Here is a 22063-nt window from a genome sequence, read left to right on the forward strand (position 1 = left end):
ATTGTCCTTGGTGAAGTCAGATCAAGCACACATACATAGTTGGACCACATATGGCCTTGGCAGCAGAAACGACCGTAGTTCTAGGTCTATTCCATTTGCCTTTGGTCGAAACATGAACGTAGATAAGTAATTCCTTCTTTCTCAAAAAAACTTCAAAGTCGCTGGACCTGGACTTCGCCTGGCGGAATATCACACACGAAATTGACTACTTATATAATAATATTTTCATCTGACAAAAGTTTAATTAGATATTTATTTATGTAGGTATTAGGTACATCAATAGGTTTAAATTTAGTTCCGATCACAGACCCGTGAGAGCAAAAATAAAGTTTAAGACTTAAATCCACCGCAAGCAATTAATTCATAAATAGGCAAAACACCTAAACAGAAACACACTCTTATTTGTAACCACGATCAGTTTAACTTAGAATTACGAAGTAATTTTGACACCTTACAAGAAGAGATACCACAAATACACATTCAGAAGTTCAAATTCAAAATAACAACATTATAAATACTTTAGAAACAGCCAGTAGCAAAATTAAACCAACCCGGAAAAACAACAAAAAACTCACAAGCGACACATTACGTTATTAGAACTAGCTCTTCTGAAGGAGGTACGAATTCTTCATCATCATAAGTATTAACTTTATTAACAGTTTCAACTAAAACAGTAGTATTAACTTTATTTAAATAGCTTTAAACTTTTTTGTCATTCAAGACACATTGAGACATTTTCTACTGTAAGAGAACAATAGTTTTATGGGTAATTAATAGGTAAGTACCTACCTAGTGATAATAATAATTAATGTGTGTTTTGTGTCACCTTGTCAGAAATAAAATTGGAACATAACAGACATCACAAAAATAACTTGCTAATTTTGATGAATGAAAAAGTATCACACAACACATAAATAATATTATATTATAATTAATAAATATGGGAATCTTACACATACCAACCTAGTTCCACAGTTAGATCAATAGGGCTCGTAATGTGGCTATATCTATCTAATTATAAATAATCGTCTAGTAGGTACCCATAATACAACTCTATTAGAACCTTATAGAAAAATACAACACAGTGACATTAAACAACGAGTGACATTCATTAACCACACCGTTATAAGCGTTCTGTACCAGTTGTAGTGGCTTTAAGCTTAAAACGACATTTTTCACTTAAGCATGCCAACTGTCGCTATGGTAAACTAAGCTAGCATATTGACACTACACAGATAATGACGATCGACCTGCTAAAACTTCTGTCAGCTTCTTAAAATCACAATGTCACTTAAAGTAAAAGAACAGTACGTTTTTATTTTTAGTCAGCACTATGGCTTTAAGTTTTAAGCAAAACCGTCATTATAGGTATAATGTCACTTTACTTATTTCAAAACGTTATTCTATTCTATTAAATTCAAAAATACAAGTGTCCTTAAAGGGAAAAGTACGATATTGCTTTAAATTGAGTTTTTATTTTGATAGCATATTATAAGTTTAAAGTGACATAGTACGTATAGATACACTATTTCTTATGTAAATTGACGTACTTACCATTGAATCTCATAGAAAACCGTCACTAAGCAAAAAAATACAATTTACTTCCCTTTAATGACATTGTTCCTATGAGACAGGCACCTATTCCCTCTATTCGCCATAACGACATTAGCGCCCTCTGGCGGTTCTAATAGAGCTAGGGCGATACGTGTCTTCGTATTGCGTGCGTTACGATCATACGAGCTAGATGGCGTTATTAACTCAAAAACCCCATTTTTTGGATAATGACGTTATGTTTCTCAAGGAGCGAATTATATTATGTTTACTTATCGATTATTGGTGTGATATAATAGCTAATTATGTACTTAATTCGAATATAACATTGCCAGGCGCTTTGATTGGGGGAAAAGAAGTGCCAGGTGACGTCCAAGATGCGCGAAAAAGTGCCAAGTCGTCTCATTTACTGGGTCAAATTTTATCGTATTTCGTCACCCAAAGGGTGAAAACGGGGCCTTATTAGTCCCCTCTATAAATTGCACACCTTCAATTATTTTTACAACCCCTTTGTTGCCCAACCACTATCACACCCACCGCTGAACAGCTGCCAGGCGCCCGAATTAATTAATAATGATAGTATGGCACACTAACTAGAGGGATTTCGTTGCTCTATAAATTGCAAACCTATTTCCGTAGCTAGCTCTCCGTCTATGAATCCCTAGCATAAATTACATTCGATAGCGTGACGTATAGATAAAATTCTTTCAACTGAGCTTGTTCACTTACCTGTACTAACAATGGCATTGTTCTATTACAATCCTATTATCTGCTTTTGTTCTCGTAGGCGCCAACCAATTTACTTACAAAATAAGTTAGAAGTACATTGCATGTATATTGAATTCTAAACCTTATTTCTTGTTGAATGGGGGTTAAAATGGTCTAAAAAGATAATATCATATTCAATCTTTTGGAAAGTCACATGCATCTTAGCCACGACAGGTGTCGATGGTTGTTAAATGCAAAAAAAGTCGGGTTAGCCATTATTTAGTTAGTGTATTTTGTAGTCTATTGTTTAAAGAAATAGAGTCGTTAATCTATACTAACATTTCAAGGCGGTTATAATCTGCTTTTACTACGAGGGGATTATCCTAATTTGTGGTTTACCACTCAATGGTATTGTATTCTTGAGACTCTTTGAGTAAACTAGCTCAGATCGCTTGATTCACACTATACCTACGCGTTTGCGTTAAATCTCACTTTGTATGGATTTTGAGTTTCCAAAACGACCCGCTTGGCGCGCTGTTCAAAATCCCATACACGCTATTGAATTTTATCTTATACCTTAAACAAGCAATTCTTGTATATATCGGCTCTAACAACTTCGATGACATTTGCTATATGGGGGTTTTCGGGGGCGATAAATCGATCTAGCTAGGACTTATCTCTGGGAAAACGCACATTTTTGAGTTTTTACATGTTTCCCGAGCAAAGCTCGGTCTCCCAGATGTTGAAATTTACACTAGCCAAAAAATCATGGCACCATATAGCGCCATCTATATCAAAATTGTTAAACTCTCAATAAGTCCTTGATTTTGTACAGAAGCTTAGTTTTTGAAAGTCGGTTAAAAAAGTAGCCTATACGTTTACAAAGATGATGGATGAAGGATAGTTATAAGTAATTTTGTACAATGAAATACCTAAGTAGGTACCAATACGTTAAGTAGGTCTTAATCTTAAGGATAGTCACATTTAGCACAATGTTTACTAATCCTTATCAGTCAGGTGTTTGTACCTCTATCCAAACGGGAAAATACTAACCGGTATTACCACTTCGCTGTTTAGATTAATAAAAGCAACTTATTAGTAGACATCTTAAAATTTTATAGCATTTTTGGTGCAGCGGAGTGGTGTTAACGGAATTGGAATATACCGGGTGTAGCCTGTAATATGCGCAAAAAATTTAACTGTAGGCTGGTGTACAACAACACAAAAAAATAGCTTGACGTAACTGGTGACCGAAGAGCTGGCGGCTACCTCGCACAACGTATCAGCATTGCGATACAGCGAGGAAATGCCGCCAGCATCCTTGGTACAATGCCTCAGGGGCCTATTTTAGATTTAAGCTAGTTAATAATTTCGTTTAGTAGTACCACTGTATATATATTGTATGTAAATAAATGATTTAACTGTAAGGCTGTACTCCTCATACTGACCAACATTTGTTCAGCGACTTTTAAAAATAATTTGTGGTTTGATTTTTAATACACTTTAAAGTTTATTCTAAGACGCAATGTATTGCGAATTTTGTTATGTTTAAGGGCTACAAATATAATGACCACCAAAAAATACTTTAGTACCCTAAATAAAAAAATCATGCTTACCAAAAAAAATTACTGAACACCAAAAAAATAAGGCCTAAAAATACAAAAGTACCACCTTTTTAATTACGACTGCACTTCAAATTATATTCAAATACCAAATATATTGAATGATCACCAAAAATCATTAATGATCACCAAATCTTGAAGACCAAATTAATGCGATATTTTCACCTAAATAAACCACCATGATTACCAAATGTATACATATTACCAAATAAAGTAAACTGATGCCAAAATTACTAGCCCCTCCCGCTCAACCCCCCGTAGCTCGCACCGCATACCTACCTAACCTAATCTACTTTTCTAGTAGCATTTCGTTATGCTACTAGAAAAGCAAGTTAAACTGCTATCAGTTAAGTGGGTTAGGTTAGGTTAGCACTGCGACCCTTACAGAAACGAAATGGTACTAGAAAAGTAGATTAGGTTAAGTTTCAACTGCTACCCATACAGATACGAAACGCTACTAGAAAAGTGGGTTAGGTTAGGTTTGAACTGCGACCCTTACAGAAAAGAAATGCTACTAGAAAAGTGGGTTAGGTTAGGTTTGAACTGCGACCCATACAGAAACGAAATGCTACTAGAAAAGTGGGTTAGGTTAGGTTTGAACTGCGACCCTTGCAGAAAAGAAATGCTACTAGAAAAGTGGGTTAGGTTAGGTTTGAACTGCGACCCTTACAGAAACAAAATGCTACTAGAAAAGTGGGTTAGGTTAGGTTAGAACTGCGACTGTTACAGAAATAAAATGCTACTAGAAAAAGGTGACGAAGTGGATTAATTAATTTAATAGGATAACGATATATTAAATATTTGCACATTTTTAATTAAAATGTGGTTACAATTTTTGTGATCATTTACAATTTTTGCGTTAACAATGATTATTTTGGAGTCATTTGCTTTAGTAGGATAGCAAGATTTAAAAATTTGGTTATCATTTTACATTATAATAGAGTTTTAATTTTGGTGGTCATTTACTATTTTTGGGTTTACAATGATTATTTTGGTGTCATTTTCTTTAATAGGATAGCAAGATGTAAAAATTTGGTTATCATTTCACATTAAAATGGGGTTTGAAATTTGGTAATCATTGACTATTTTTGGGTTAATAATGATTAGTTTGGTGTCATTTCCTTTAAAAGGATAGTGAAATGTAATAAAATTGGTAATCATTTCACATTAAAATGGTGTTATAATTTTGGTGATCATTCATGATTTTAGGGTGGTAAAATAGATTTTTTTGGTATTAAATTTTACTAAATCTGGTGATCAGTTAAATAGCAGCCATGTTTAAGGCGTGACAAGCAACGTCAATCACAGTGATATGGCGTGGCGATGGCGTCCATTGAAGATACTATTTATTTTGTATGAAAAATAGATAGTCTAAATACTTCATAATTTTTAAAAGTTGTTGAGCAAAATTGTCACCGTTTGAGGAGTACAATCTATGTTTTAATTATTTGCTCGTGTTACAGGCCACACCCGGTATAATTCTAACAGAAATGGTAAATTAAGGTTAATATTAACGTAATTTACGCTAATTAATCATTAGGGTTGGAATTGTTTATACCAATTCCGTTAACACCACTCCGCTGCACCGAAAATGCTATAAAATTTACGATGTCTGCTTATTAGCACTATAAAGGCACTGAAGAAAAGTCAGAAAAACTTCAGAAAAAATTATTGCACAAGGAAAATACAAACGTGAAAAGGCGGACTTAATGCTACAAGGCATTCTCTACCAGTCAACCTTCGGGCAAAGCAGATAATTTGTAGGCGCATTGTTAATATTCCGACGGAAAAATAGAAAGAAAGTAAGTTAAAAGTTTAATAAAATGGGACGGACGGGTTAAACCTTACCCAATTGTTAGCAAAGTAAAGTAATTAATGTGTGAACCTTACGTCTAATTATACAAATTTCCAAAATTAGGTTATAGGAAGAGATCCCTTAAAGGGAATAAGTTCGGATCGCCTTTGTAGTAATGTGTGTGTTTTCCTGTTTTTTTTTATTACAAGCTTTTTATTAACTTGCAATGTAGGTACCTAACTATGTACGTACATTCGACGTCAAAGATATGTTTACACTTTTGCACCTTACTTCTTTGTAATAACGCGAAAAACATAAACATATCTTTGACGTCGACTGTACCTATAGGTACTTTTATGGTCAAATATTGCAAGTTAAATTTGACCCACTTTCCGACTTAGATTGAAGCTGAAAATTTGCATACATATACTGTAAATCGGGTGACAATGCAATATTTTATGATACCATCGAGCTGATCTGATGATGGAGACAGGAAGTGGCCATAGGAACTCTGTGATATAACAACGCAACCTAATTGTGTTTGGGGTTTTTAGAATTGTCTCGATGAGATTGCTTGTGGAAAGGAAAGTACATGGTCAGCGATAAAAGCTTGTACCAAAAAATTTTTTTTTGCCAAAAACTTATTTGTACAATAAAGTGTTTTACTAGTTCTAGAAATAAGAAGAGCATTAGGTAGGTAAGTTTTTTACCTCGTTCTTGTTCATTCGTCATTCGTTCCATTCGCGTCTGCGAATCTATTTCTGTAATCGTAATGATTAGAAGAAATATAAATGTCACTTCCATCCGCTGTCCGCTGTGAGCAATAGAAGGACCCTTATCACATGGCCGATAAGAATTAGTTTCCTCAATCATAGATCCATCGTACCTACAGTACACGGAGATCTAGGCGATAGCAACAAAAAATACATACTATATGTGTATGTGCGCAGCCCTAAGATGGCCGATTTTAATTTTGTTGTAGAATTGTTTGTCAAATTCGATAAAATTTGTTGGATAGAGCGGTCCCTATAGCACAATCGGATTAGGACTAACCTCGAAATCTCTAGATCGGTCCTGAAATTTGGTATGTACTTATGTTAATTACTGGGTCACTTTTTCATCTTTCTCATGTCCATGCCATTTGACATTTGGGGACCTCGAGTAACCGCCACCATCTTGGAAAATGTGTAGAGTCTGTGCGGAAAGAGAAGAGTCGTGGAATGTATGGGCCCCAATACATTCCACGACTCTTCTCTTTCCGAACAGACTCTACAAGCTTGGAGAAATTTGCATTTTACTCGGAATCTATTCTTAATTCTATACAACATAAGCGCAATTTCAGCGTATGTCCTAAAAATCTTCCTATGTGTTAAACTTTCACGATTATTAAACATTATCAAAACTACACAATGGGACTTAATCGCGTATTTAAGTTTTAAGATTTACCTCCGACGTTTCGAGGACGGCGTTGTCCCCGTGGTCTCGGAGAAGACTGGCTCAAGTTGACATCAACATCATGGTCTAATAAAACATGGTCTTCCATTCCCAGAGTGACACGCGATTACGTCACAATAACATTGCCACTTTATTTCAACATAACATGTTACATGGGTACATTATACCTATGGTTAAGAAGTTAAAATATTTCTTTATAATTTTATAATTTTTATTTATATGCATTTTAGCTTAAATTTTACAATAACACGTCATTTTTAATTACTCGTTAGCAATATCTTCCGATTCACGAAAGAAATTTCAGACTTTCGGGTAATTCTGTTTATACTACTGGCAACACAGGATAGCGCTGTGGACATTTGACAATTCGGATCTAGATAACTTCATGCCCTGACCGTCATCCTTGTCGAACGCGTGTTAATTGTTATTTCCTTCTCGCTCAGTGTCAGCAGTCGCAGTATTTTCCAAACTTTTCACGTCGTAAGCTTGGTAATTAATGTGTAACTGTGAATTAGTTTTTTAAACGTTTGTCTTGTATAGATAAATAAAGTTTAATTTAATACATGAATAACTTAAAATTAATGCCGTTAAAATAATTTTCACCGTTGGTTAAAATTCTCCCACATTTCAAAGTTTGAGAACCTGTAAACAGCATGATGACGTAGGCGCGTGTCAGTTAGGTCATACGCGAATCTCGGAATGGAGTACCAGGCGGAGTATATTATTATACCATGATCAACATCTACTAGCCGCGCGAGTTTTTCGAACTACCCGCACTTGGTCTTATTTATCAGTTTGAACGTTTTGCGCACTAGGGATGTTACTCGGTCGACACACAACACTAACGATATTCGATTTATCGACTGTCGATATTCGTTTCCGCTTACATTTACTAATGACTGGATTCCATGTGGATGAGATCTTAAAACCCTCGTCCCGATTAAAATTGCAATGTTTTTTGATTTCAATGGCTTCCCGCACTTTTCTACTGTAGAAATGGCGATCCGTGGAAAGGATTTTAGGGTTATGCAGCTCAATCCAGTGGTTTGGTCCTGACTCCAGCAAATGCTCAGCCACGGCGTCGGAGGTAAATCTTAAAACTTAAATACGCGATTAGGTCCCGTTGTGTAGTTTTGATAATCTTCCTATGTGTTACCAAAACATATGGTACATGGGAAGCGGTTACAAAAAACAAAACTAATAGCTGCCACCGTAACGAACGCTGTACAATGAATATATGCGTGGCTGATTACTCCGATTTCTTCATTAACTTCGGATAAACTCAAATAGGCGTCTGCGTACAGAGTTGAGTGTCGTGGACCATTAAGGATGACTCACGCTAGACCGGTACTTCGTAACAACCCGGCCAGAAGGAGATGCTCTTTAAATGAGTAAAATTTAATCCCGAACTAACGATATTCCACAAATAATCTATATACCTATCTATATATTATTATATACAAATGAATTCCTATTTCCCTTGCGGCATCACGCATGAACAGCTGAACCAATTTCGCAGATTATTTTTGTGTTGTATTTGTTATTGTCAGGAGAAGGTTTTTAAGAAAGGAAAAATTAAGAAGTGCAAAAAGATAGATAGATCGCCGGATCATCTAGTAAATTATATATTTGGATAAAATCGAAACAAAAAAGGTTTAGGTAGAAGAGAAGGTGTGAGAGGGGGGTTAGAAGGGATTTTAAGCCTACTGCTACAAAAATAATGTATTCCAATTTAAAATGGGGCTATAGTAATACGCATAATAAAAAAAAATCGATCCAACAATCTTCCAAAATCACCTTTGTATGAAAAACCCTCTCACCCCAAATACGAGGCACTACGGGGTGAGGTGGGTTTTCCTCTTTATCCTCAAAGTTATGAAATGGAACTACCCAAAATAAAATACAAACTAAAATACAAACGTCCGAACTACTTATGACATATACATATACACCATTCAGTTTTCACATGTAAAAATAAAATTTTATCGAGGTTTGAAAGTCAAATTTCACCCAACTCACCCCATTTTACGGTAATGAAAACGGGCTTTAAAACACGTGGTTCAGAGCATTTACTCGAACACAAGTTAATCTTACGCAAAAAAGTGCCACTTTTACCTCCCATCGCGATAGCACTTTATAGTTTAGTCCACTCAATAAATCCTTAACGTTTCTTTGTAATAACAAATAAACCGTCCTTATAAAGGAGATTTTTAATTCGTCTGAATTATTTTAAAAACAACATTAGAATTAAGTAATTTAAAATGTATCAATTTAACTTTTATTAATAAAGTAACACATAATCTAAACATAAAACTAATTAAAAACTAAACTTAAATATAAATATAAACTAAATATGTATAAAATAAACTACCTGCTGAAGCCCGTGCCGACGCAAAGGTGCCCATCACGAATATTTAAAATTAAATAATTTAGTACCTACCTATAAATACAGTATAAAAATCTAATTAAAGATTGTATATCTTTCTCTTCTTATGTCAGTATAATAGGTATACTAAGATATTATTCTGAGTTTAGGGATACTAAAATATTATTTTGAGTTTAGGTAAACTAAAAGTCTTCGTTGAGAAGAATTTCGTAATATTTTCTTCATAATTTCCTTGAATAGCGCTGGTGGCCTAGCGGTAAGAGCGTGCGACTTTCAATCCAGAGGTCGCGGATTCAATACCCCGGCTTGTTACCAATAAGTTTTTCGGAACTTACCTATGTACGAAATGATTGATATTTACCAGTTGCTTTTCGGCGAAGGAAAACATCGTGAGGAAACCGGTCTAATTCCAATAAGATAAGATAAGAGTTTGGGTTGGAAGGTCAGATGGCAGTCGCATTCGTAAGAACTATTGCCTACGTCAATTCTTGGGATTAGTGTTCAAGCGGACCCCAGGCTCCCATGAGCCGTGGCAAAATGCCGGGATAACGCGAGGAAGAAGATAAATGTCTTCGTTGGTTGGGCTACCTATCAGTGACTCATATACGCATTGAATGTACAGTAATTGCGGTACTCAATCTTATTCCTTACATTTGCTATATTTCATAATCCGAGCGGCACGTTTACTTTAAAATCTGATATTGATTTGATTTGGCACGAAATGCATCTTGCTCGTAGGTATCTACAGTCGCCAAGGTGTTCAACATCTGAACATCCATTTTAAAGTCATGATAATAGAGGCTTGGCTTTGTTCATATATTTGTGAACAGCTTGGCCGCTATGATATATCTGATGACGACTGTACCTACTAGCATATTGATAAGCGTGCATTGATACTCGAATATCTTAAGTGATAATATATCACATCGAAAGAGCGCCGTATATTGCATATTCTCGAGAAATTTGGACTGATAGAGTCTGTGCGGAAAGAGAAGAGTCGTGGAATGAATGGGAACCAATACACCGCCAATCGCCACCAATCCCAATCTCCCACTACAGTACCGTCTTTACCATAAGAGCACACGGGGCCCGTCCGCCCCATCCTCAGGGGGCCCCGAAGGGCAGACAGTAAGAGTATATTTGATTACCCATAATAAATAGAAGATCATAGTAGAAAAATGTTAGGTTAATTAACTTTCTTTACTTTCCAAAAGGGCCCCAAATTCTTATGTGCCCAAGGGCCCCAGCATAGTTTAAGACGGCCCTGTCCCACCGCCATTCTTTGAGACTCTCCCGCCGTAACCAGGGTGGTCTAGTGTTTAAGGCGTCTGCCGTGGTTGTAGAAACCGCTAGTTCGATCCCAGCCTTATAGTTCGTTTTTTTTAGCATTAGAAAAAAGGTAAACAATCTTGACGTGTATTTTTATTGAAAAACACTTTTTAAAAATAAGTTACGACAAATATGTAACAATTATGAATCATATACGATTATTTACATTATTTTGCTTTCATAAGTAATAGTTACTGATTTTTAAATAGCGTTTTCCAATTAAACGACACGTCAAGATCGCGTAGTCTTTATCAAATGCTAAAAAAAACTATAGGCACTGGCACAGAATAAATAATAGTACTGGAGACGTGGCATCTATCCTTTGATATCAAGTCATTATCCGATTCGTAAAGTTCGAATACCGCTTTTTACAAGTTCACAAAGTTGTTGCCAAAGTACAAAACTTGTATTACCTGTATCAAGTGCCATTTTAAAAAGCAAAATACAGGGAGAAGGGTGTCAGTTGATCGTTATGGATGTCATGGGCAATATGGGTTTCGTAACTCGTGTGATTGATAATGATAATGACCGAACCTGCACCTACAGGTATTCGAGTAATTTTAATCATTTCTTGGTGCAGCTTCTCACCTGTGCTCTCACTCTAAAGGATGACGCTTCCACACGTTATGTCTTTCCTGTAGACATACACAAGAGTTAAGGGCTATAAAGGTTAATTTTCTTATTAAACCCTTATCCACGTGAAAAGGTCCTCCTTTTATTTAGACAACTATGATAAAATCATTGCTTACATGCCCACAAGCTGTTAACTATTGCCCACAGGAGAGAAAACTAGTGTGTTATCGCGAACAGCACATTTTTCTCTCCTGTGGGCTATAGTTAACAGCTTGTGGGCGTGTAAGCAATGATTTTATCATAGTTCTCTAAATAAAAGGAGGACCTTTTCACGTGGATAAAGGTTAAATAAGAAAATTAACCTTTATAGCCCTTAACTATTGTGTATGTCTACAGGAAAGACATAACACAGTGATCTGTTTGACCCTAAAATGAACCTACACATACAGGTATTCGTTTAAAATTTTAATCATTTCATGGTGCAGCTTCTCACCTGTGCTCTCACTCTAAAGACGCTTCCACACATGTTCCACACAGTCTCCCATTGTAGAAAGGACACTGCTGTCAGCTACGCATATTATTGGGGATTCCTTGTCCAATGCTACCCCTCCTATCCCCAGTTACCCCACTTGACGTCCCATTTTTAGGGTTCCGTACCCAAAGGGTAAACACAGGACCCTCTTACTAAGACTCCGCTGTCCGTCTGTCTGTCTGTCACCAGGCTGTAACTCAAGAACCGTGGTAGCCAGACAGTTGAAATTTTCACAGATGATTTATTTCTGTTGCCGCTATAACAACAAATACTAAAAACAAAATAAAATATATATTTAAGTGGGGCTCCCATACAACTAACGTGATTTTTTGCCGTTTTTTGCGTAATGGTACGGAGCTCTTCGTGCGCGACAGCGCGAGTCCGACTCGCACTTGGCCGGTTTTTAAGCTGCAGTTGGCGTGCAGTTCCCATAAAAATTGCAGTCGGGTTGCGGGTTACAGTCCCTCTGTATTGGTCCTTATAGTTAATCAAATAGTTATTAATGAATCCAGACATCACCAGATCTAGATCAAGGGCCCAGACTGAATCGCGAGCTATAATGGGACATTGTCATTAGCCAAGACCAACTGCCAGACGTCTATTCTTGTAATTAAACATTCGACAATCAACCTTATGTTATAACCTGGCCCGACTATAAAAACACCACATTTTATATCCATTCACATTGCAATTTGAGTCTTAAAACTGTGTAACAGAGTTCATTTTACAACTCCAAACGATCCTTCTCAAACCCTTTTGGGTTTTAGACTATGTATTTCTTTCAATCTCAGTTGCGGTCGTGTTCGCTCTTATTACTTCACATTAGAGTATGCTTTCGTTAAGCCGGGGTGTAGTAGGAAGTGTCCATTGATATGTTGTGTGTCAGGTGCATTGTTATGTAACGTCCGTTCACGTTCAGGCAAGTCACGTGGGTTGCGTAACACAAGGGTGGGAGTGGGAGGAATAAGCTTCGTTTAAGGTATTTTTGGGTCGTACACATTTTATAGTACCTATACTTAACTCTTTCGCGTCTTTCCTATACACATGAAAAAGTTAAGGGAATCTAAAGCAAGTTTTTACGCTGCACTCGTACAGGCGGGATACATTATTTCAGTACTTGAGACCCAAATAAGAAAAAGGGGTATGTCATGTAAGGTCATGTATGTGTATGTGTACCAGAATCGTTAACTTTTAATGTATTTTCCACAGAAGTAGCATTTTTCTAAAATTTAAATTAGATAATTATTTTATAGCTACCGGAAATCTACTGATTTTAACCATAAATTAGGCTTCAGGCGGCTTAGCACGGTCGCGTTTTTATCCCTTGTCACCGTGCCTGTCACGTTCTAACAAGTATGTAAGTGCGAAAGGGACGCGCATAGTGATAGTCGATAAAAATGGAACCGTGCTGAGCCCGCAGGTCTGTGTAAGATTATAACTATATCCATCCATTTTATTTATCATTACCTACATTTGAATTTATTATTCATATTCCTATAAACGTCTCAGCTAGTTAACAGTCTGTAAGCTGGTATTAGTTTATAAGTATGTACCTACTCGTATATACGCCACCTAGTTTAGCCCCGAGTGTCTCGACACTTAATTTCGTCGTAAATCTCGAGGAGCGACAAGACGTCGCCATCATGCGTCGATGGGGTACATCAGCTGTTTATTACATGCCTATTTAATGCCTATTGGTTAGTTGAACATATTTTTTTATTCCGCAAATTTGGTATAACTGTGAATAATACAGGGACCGCAAAACCCGGAAGCAGTAGGACTATATACCTACTAGCCTAGGAAATACATGAAAAGCCACTAGGTTTTTCATGTATTTCCCCACATGAAGGTACGGACAAGTACGGAGAAATTCTCCGAACCTTCATACGATTTAAAAAGCCATACCAGCACACGGGCGTTTCTAGCACTTACGTCCTTTTAATAAAAAGAGAAATTTATTTGAAAAAAAAAAAAACAGAGTTATTGGTGGGATAGGGGGTGAACCGATTATGTTCAAAATAATGGGAAAATACCTATTTATAAAGTTTTATTTTCTTGATTTTTTTCATATTTTTCATACGGCCGGTTCAAAAGATAGAAAGGATTTTTAATTTTATCTCCTAAACTTAGTAGCCACTCACAATAACATCTACGAGTATGTTCCAAATTTGACTCAAATATACCTTATAGTTTTTGAGATAAAATGGCTGTGACATATGGACAGACGGACTGACTGACAGACGGACGAACAGACGGACATGACAAACTATATGGGTGTCTTTTTACCATTTTGGCTACGGAACCCTAAAAAACGAATTAGAAAATTACTGACGTTAAAGTTTTGCTGGAAGTTACAATAGTTATTTGTACAACAAGAGATCAAAGTTTGATATTTCTTCGAGTGCTTATTTTGAGTCCCGTGCAAGAGAAAGATTCTATAATTTAGAATCTTGCGTAGTAAGGGACTCAAAAGCGCACGAGATGTAAATAACTTTGATCTCGTGTAGTACACAAAATTTTTCACCTGAACAGTGAGAACATACCTATTAGACAACTTGAAAAATGTAAAATCCTTCTTCATCACTTAATACCTGCACTAGGGCTTCCAAATACCGGACTTCTCACAATACCGGTATTAATACCGAAACTGTCTTCATCAATACCGGGATCCCGGGATCCCGGTATTGAATATGAATCGATTAAAAAAATATAGTTTTATTAAAAAGGGGAATTAAAAAGCGTTACTGTAACACCAGATATGTCCTAAAAGCTTTTAGAACAATAAACAATCAATGTCGCCATCTGCATTAATTTTATTTCACACTCCAGGTTGGGAATAATTTTATCCAACTTGTTGACTTCACCAGTCACATTTTTAGTCCAACAATCCACCAGCCAACTTTTTTTCAAATTTCCGCCTAAATTAGTTTGCCATACTACAGTTCCTTGTTCCTTGCTCTTTTCTTTAAAGTTTTTGATAAAATTTTAAGAACTAACTATATTAATCTCACTGTCAGAATTCATCCACCACCAAATATTTATCTGACGTTCAGGCAACTATCTTATTTCAATAATAAAATAAGGGCTAGATGCAAGTTAGATGCGTCTGACGTGTAGTAAGCTTCTTAATACAGCCAAATATGACCATTATAATGGATATAAATGGTTTATACTGCAAATTTTCCTTGTTTTTAAAATACCGGGATCCCGGTATTGCATTTAAAAATACCGGTATTGAAAAATACGTTTAAAAAGACGGGATCCCGGTATTTCGGGATCCCGGGATCCCGGTATTGGAAGCCCTAACCTGCACTCATGTTTTCTTAAGATATACAAACAATTAAGTTTAATTACCGCAATCGAACACAAAAACGAAACGTAATAATACATTTCAGTAACATCATATGGAAATAACGAACATCAACTGACACTTCAATCGACAACTTTTTTTTTGTAAAAAAAAATGTAAGATACGGTCCGAATTACGGATACGTACTTACTATTTGTCAACTATGGTAGAAATTCTTAAAAGTAAAATAATTAATTTTGCGTGATGTCCGTGTATTTTTTGAGTTCAATTTTTTAATTGTACAATAAAATACCTAAAATATAGTATTTTATCAGTTTTTATCAAATCTTAAACTTTATTTTTATTTATTAATTATTAAGAATTCATACTCGTACGTGGTTTGGAACGATGCGGTCTGAAGTTTTCGGGGGTCTATTATAAACCCTCAATATACCGTTGAATGTCGTTTTAACTTTTTTTGTCTGTTTCTTTTTGCTAATAGTGTGAAAGGGACAGAGATAATAGAACCCAAGTATTGTATTTGAATCGAACTTGTATTAGACCCCGCATGTTGAAATGACATTTGACTATGAAAGGTCATTTTGTCTCACTCAGTGAGCAAAATGCGATTTTGCTCACTGTTTTTAAGAAGCAAAGTACCCTTGTTCGAGCTTCTGAAGTGAAAAAACAAAATAACAAGCAATTCTTGTATCTTATCTCATACTTATCTATAAACGAGCAATTCGTGTATATTTATGTGCTTCGGGGATCTCGGAAACGGCTGTAACGATTTCGATAAAATTTGCTATATGAGGGTTTTCGGGGGCGAAAAATCGACCTGGGAAAACGCGGTCTCCTAGATATTGACATTTATAATCGATCTGACTTAACTACTGTATGCCATATAAGTGCCAGATGAAGCTTCGTTGCCAACTGCCGAGTCATAGTTCGGAAAATCTAAGCGATTACTTCTAAACGCTTTGAATGCTACGCGAGGCCTACGGCGTAGAAGCGGCTACGGCTTCCTGGGCTACGAAAAAAAATTGAACCAAATCCAACTATTCCAGTGACGTGCGCGTCTGCGTTAAGTTTCATTTTCGCATGAGATTTTGAGTTTCCAAAACGCCCCGCTTGGCGCGCTGTTCAAAATTACATACAAACAGTGGCGTATCGCGTGAACGAAGTGGGCCATCGTCCACGGCCTCGCACTTATGGGGGCCTCGCGGAAGCCAACTTTTTTATTATCTTGGGAATACACATTGAAAGAAAAGGGCCTCGCAGATGCGACTTCGCCCATGGCTAGATTAGTTCACGCTACGCCTCTGCATACAAAAATAGATAGACATAACGCAAACGCGAACGGTCGTCACGTAATCGAATCGAAATGTACACTAGTGGTTATGGTACCAGTTGAAATGTTTAGTTCTTTAGGTGACCGTTAGTGGCACTGTGCAATAACTCCGTACATTTTCCTTAACTTTCTCACTATCGACTGTCATTAACGGAACTCATGGTAGAGTTACGGACAACTTTAATGGTAACGAAAATGTTCATGCCAAATTTTATAAGTATAATTCAAGCATGTCGTTTTTAGGGTTCCGTACCCAAAGGGTAAAACGAGACCCTATTACTAAGACTCCGCTGTCCGTCCGTCCGTCCGTCCGTCGGCTGTATCTCATGAACCGTGATAGCTAGACAGCTGAAATTTTCACAGATGATGTATTTCTGTTGCCGCTATAACAACAAATCCTAAAAACAGAATAAAATAAAGATTTAAGTGGGGCTCCCATACAACAAACGAGATTTTTGACCGAAGTTAAGCAACGTCGGGCGGGGTCAGTACTTGGATGGGTGACCGTTTTAATAGATAATGGTACGGAACCCTTCGTGTGCGAGTCCGACTCGCACTTGGCCGGTTTTTTAACTTCGTTTTGTATGGGAGCGGCATTTCGGCGGCGGGTCCGTGAACTCTTTAAGTTATATCGGATCGTCCCAGTAAAATCCTACATTTTTATTTATGTCGCTATGTCGCTAACCCCTTCGCTGCCAAAACTGGTAAAACCTAAAGGGAGGAATGTTGGCTCCGTGCCAGCCCGGCGGTTGTCATCCAAGTAGTGACGTCAGGAAAGGGTGAATGAATTTACTTAATGATATATTTACGGCTTGGTACTTGTTAACAGCTGTTTAAGGGTGATAGAGTTAGACCAAGAAAAGTCTGCAGCGATATTGATAGCCCACGCAGTGCAAGTGTTATTTATACGTCATATTTTTATTTACTTATTTAAGAAACAAACAGTCTTTTATAGTTATATATAACACTGGAACTTTTTCTTAAAACTATACTTACAGGTTTCCTTACAGTTTTCTTAGATTTTGACGTTTAAAATAACACTTGCACTGCGTGGGCTATCAAAATCGCTGCAGACTTTTCTCGGTCTAACTCTACACACACGTAGAAAATAAATATATTTCTTACTTTCCTTAAACGTCTTTACGTAGTTTTGGACCATACAGGATGATAGACAAAAAGGCAAATCCAAATCAGGATCTTTCGAATCAAAAACGGTTAAATCAAAATTTTAGGTTACCTTTTATTGTATAGTTTGATTTTAATTATGTTTATGGTTTTAAATAAAAGTATATTGAGTAAATGTTAAACGTATAATGTATGACATGACACAAAAGTGGATATGTCACACTTTTGTGATAATTTTCTGTTGACAGAGTGTAATTATCCTATAGTAAATTGCGGATATGGCAAAAAAAAACCGGTTATATGTATAGGTACAGTCGACGTCTAAGATTGTTTACACTTTTGCACCTTACTCCTTTTTAATAAGGCGAAAAATGTCAACGTATATCTTTGACGTCGACTGTACTCGTAATAACAAAAAAAAACACTTTTGTTATGCACGATAAAAGCATTTTACAACAACGACTTGACAACTTTCAAAATTCCCTATTATTAGGCCTTGTTAAGTTAGTTTATATATATATATATTTTTATAGGGGACATCTTACACAGATCAACCTAGCCCCAAACTAAGCAAAGCTTATACTGTGGGTGCTAGGCGACGATATACATACTTATATAGATAAATACATACTTATATACATAGAAAACAGCCATGACTCAGGAACAAATATTAGTGTTCATCACACAAATAAATGCCCTTACTGGGATTCGAACCCAGGACCATCGGCTTCGCAGGCAGGGTCACTATCCACTAGGCCAGACCGGTCGTCTAATATAGGTACAATTTTCTACCCTAAGTACTTTAGTATACTTTTCTATGCATGTTATATAATATTTTGACTGAAATAAATATCCGTATAACCCCAATTCGTTTATTTAATTATAATAGGTAAGTATACATGTAGGTATGTATAATAAGTTAATAAGTACCAATAAGACAAAATACATAATAGAGATCTTTATTTGCAATGACCAGTATAATTATTATGTATAGTCGATATACAATAAATAAACACTTAAACACGAGTAGTTACGATCAAAATAAAATACACACGGCACGATACGTCTATTGATAATTTAACAATTTGATACGCAGCCAATAGGTACCTACATAAATCATTATTTAACTACTGTAAGGCCTGAGCAGTAATAGGTATATGATGACGCGCCATGTAGCGGAATTTCATTGGAACTAATTTTTAGGGTTCCGTACCTGAAAAGGGAAAAAACGGAACCCTTATAGGATCACTCATGCGTCTGTCTGTCTGTCCGTCTGTCACAGCCTATTTTCTCGGAAACTGCTGGACCAATTAAGTTGAAATTTGGTACACGTATGTAAATTAGTGACCCAAAGATGGACATGTTTTTTTTATAATTTTAAAATACATAGGTTCGAAATTATTTAAGAAAATAGCCAAAAAATTACCATTCCCCCCCCCCCCCCTTATCTCCGAAACTACTGAGTCTAAAATTTTGAAAAAAAATACGCACAATAGTTCTCTACATATAGATGACAGGAAAACCTATTAGAAATGTGCAGTCAAGCGTGAGTCGGACTTATGTACGGAACCCTAGAAACGCGAGTCCGACTCGCACTTGGCCGGTTTTTTTTTTCATACTAATACCAGCTAATACTGAACCGTCACCATATACCTACTTGACATTGACAAAGACCATATCTAATACCTTTAACCCGAGCCTTTAACCGAGCAATTCTTGTATATTTATATATATTTCAGGGATCTTGGAAACGGCTCTAACGATTTTGATGAAATTCGGTAAATGGGGGTTTTCGGGAGCAATAAATCGATCTAGCTAGGTCTTATCTCTGGGAAATCGCGCGTTTTTGAGTTTTTATATGTTTTCCGAGCAAAGCTCGGTCACCCAGATATTATTACTGGTCAGGTTTTAATTATGGTTGACTAGTGTCGTTTATGGTTTAGCTTATGTGTGACAGCTTTCTCAATAAGTAAACCTTAATTTTTTTACTATGTAGGTCTAGATTTAGTCCCAGAGCAAGCTACCCTCTGTTAGAAAACCCAAGTTACCTACCACTTAGGTAGCGGGCTTCCCACAGGTTATCTGGGAGAGATCGCTCTTCAACGACAAGACCGAGGGTTGTCTGTTTCCCTTTTTATAATGTGTTCTGTATTGTCTCCTTTTCTAGGAATGCAAGTGCAAAAATTAATACCTACCTATATGTAGGGTTCTAAAATAAAACAGTCCCCCGCCGCGTCTGTCTGTTTGTGTTATGTATGTTCACGATAAACTCGAAAACTACAGAACGGATTATCATGCGGGTTTCTTCCTATCAATAGAGTGATTCTTGAGGAAGGTTTAAGTGTTCATTTGTTAAGGTTTTGTGTAACCCGTGCGAAGCCGGGGCGGGTTGCTAGTTAATTAACTAATACCTTTAAACTTTTTAATTCTTGTTTATTTATAAATATTATAGATCTCGGAAACGGCTCTAACGATTTCGATGAAATTTGCTATATGGAGGTTTTCGGGGGCGATAAATCTAGCTAGGTCTTATCTCTGGGAAAACGCGCATTTTTGAGTTTTTATGTTTTCCGAGCAAAGCTCGGTCTCCCAGATATTATATATTTGTATGTATATTTCGGGGATCGCGGAAACGGCTCTAACGATTTTGATGAAATTTGCTATATGGGGGTTTTCGGGGGCAATAAATCGATCTAGATCTTATCTCTGAGAAAACACGCATTTTTGAGCTTTTTATATATGTTTTCCGAGCAAAGTTCTGTCTCCCAGATATTAAATTATAAGGTATACTTATTTTACCAACTTACCTAATATTCTATAGAAATTATTATCCCGATAACACTTGTAACACGTAGGTACACAATCGTCCACCTCCGTCATAAGGACGTGTATTCGAACGGCCCGCTAAAGCGCGGGGGACAACCGCCAGACAACCGCGACAACCTCGGGCAGTCGTTGGCAACGAACTGAGGGAGTTTTGGCACGGTCGGCGGCCGTACACTGCAGTATGCAGTTATGTGCATTGTGAAGGTTCCGTAGTTGAAGAAAAGGTGGCTTGAAAAATCATTTTTGGTATGAATATTGTCTGAAATGATCGCTACAAAAAAGTTTGCTATTCTTTTCAAAAACCTAGCTAAATAACAGCATATAAAAAAGTCATAGTACTTTCTGACAATAAATAATTTGTATTTAGTATCAATTTGATTTTATATTAAATAAATGTAATTAATATTATGCTTAACATAAGCAAATTAGCTCTTACGATACACTAATGTGATCTCATATGTATAATGTTATGTAAGAAGAAACTACTGTAGTACTTAGTTTGTTATTTATTTATAAGATTGCTGCGCCCTTGCAGGGTCCATATTATGTATAGGTACCTACCTAATGTTATGTAATATGTTTGCAATAAATGCTTTTGATTTTGATTTTGATTTTCTACCTTGTCACAGTGATAGTATGAGATCCCTGGCAACTTTCATATTGTTTGTCACTGTGACAAGGTACGAAATGGTACTGAAATTAAATTATTTGACTGTACTTAGTAGGTACAGGTACTAAACAAAACTAACCTATTTACGTGTACTTAACCGGTTCGTTGCGCCTTCCATTTTCGAAAACTTTTGGCTGTGGCGGGGAACAATTATTTCACATGACACTACAGGCGTGCGTTACGCCATAGAATATGATGGCACGCCTGTCGTGTCATACGCCACACGTTAAAAACATTGATGACACGCCTCGCCTGTCGTGTCATCCGCACCGAAACGGAAAATATGTAGGTACGTAACTACAGCATCTCAGGTGGTAAAGAAATTCATGTTTTATAACTACTTTTATTTATATGTATGTATGTATAAACCGTGGACCCATAAAACCCGACAGATATTCATATCATACCTATGACAGTCGCTTTTGTAAAGTCGTCGATTCTTTGGATTATCCAACCCGACTTCGGCCACTACCGATTTTAACCGGTTTGTTGCGTCTTCCATTTTCGAAAACTTTTGGCAGTGGCGGCGAACAATTATTTCATGACACCACAGGCGTGCCTTACGCCATAGAATATGATGGCACGCCTGTTGTGTCGTACGCCACACGTTAAAAACATTGATGACACGCCTGTCGTGCCATCCGCACCGAAACGGTTAAGGAGAGGGAAAGAGAAACAAAATAATGAAATAAACCGTTTTATTCAAAGTGGATACCAACACTGTAACAATACAAAACGAAGCGTGTCACAGAGAGGAATATGTACAAGAGCTTCGAACTACGCTATACGCTAACCACAAATTGACATCAAATATTTAATGGTAAAATTGTGTGCGAACTGAGACACTAAAG

At 36.7% G+C, this 22063-nt stretch overlaps 1 protein-coding gene across 2 annotated transcripts in view; it reads right to left on the reverse strand.

Moving 5' to 3' along the window:
• Positions 1–22063, reverse strand: part of LOC134794877 (multidrug resistance protein homolog 49-like) — a 167357-nt gene that overhangs the window by 40143 nt on the left and 105151 nt on the right. Inside the window, exon 1 of one of the 2 annotated variants that reach the window (XM_063766700.1) lies at positions 20524–20665. The exons of the other annotated variant lie outside the window; for it this stretch is intronic. The gene's annotated coding sequence lies outside the window, so the exon portion shown is untranslated. Of the gene's footprint in view, positions 1–20523; positions 20666–22063 lie in introns of those variants that run through there. 2 annotated transcript variants of the gene reach the window in all.

This window comes from Cydia splendana, chromosome 11 (genome assembly GCF_910591565.1).
Source record: "Cydia splendana chromosome 11, ilCydSple1.2, whole genome shotgun sequence".
NCBI classification, from domain to species: domain Eukaryota; kingdom Metazoa; phylum Arthropoda; class Insecta; order Lepidoptera; family Tortricidae; genus Cydia; species Cydia splendana.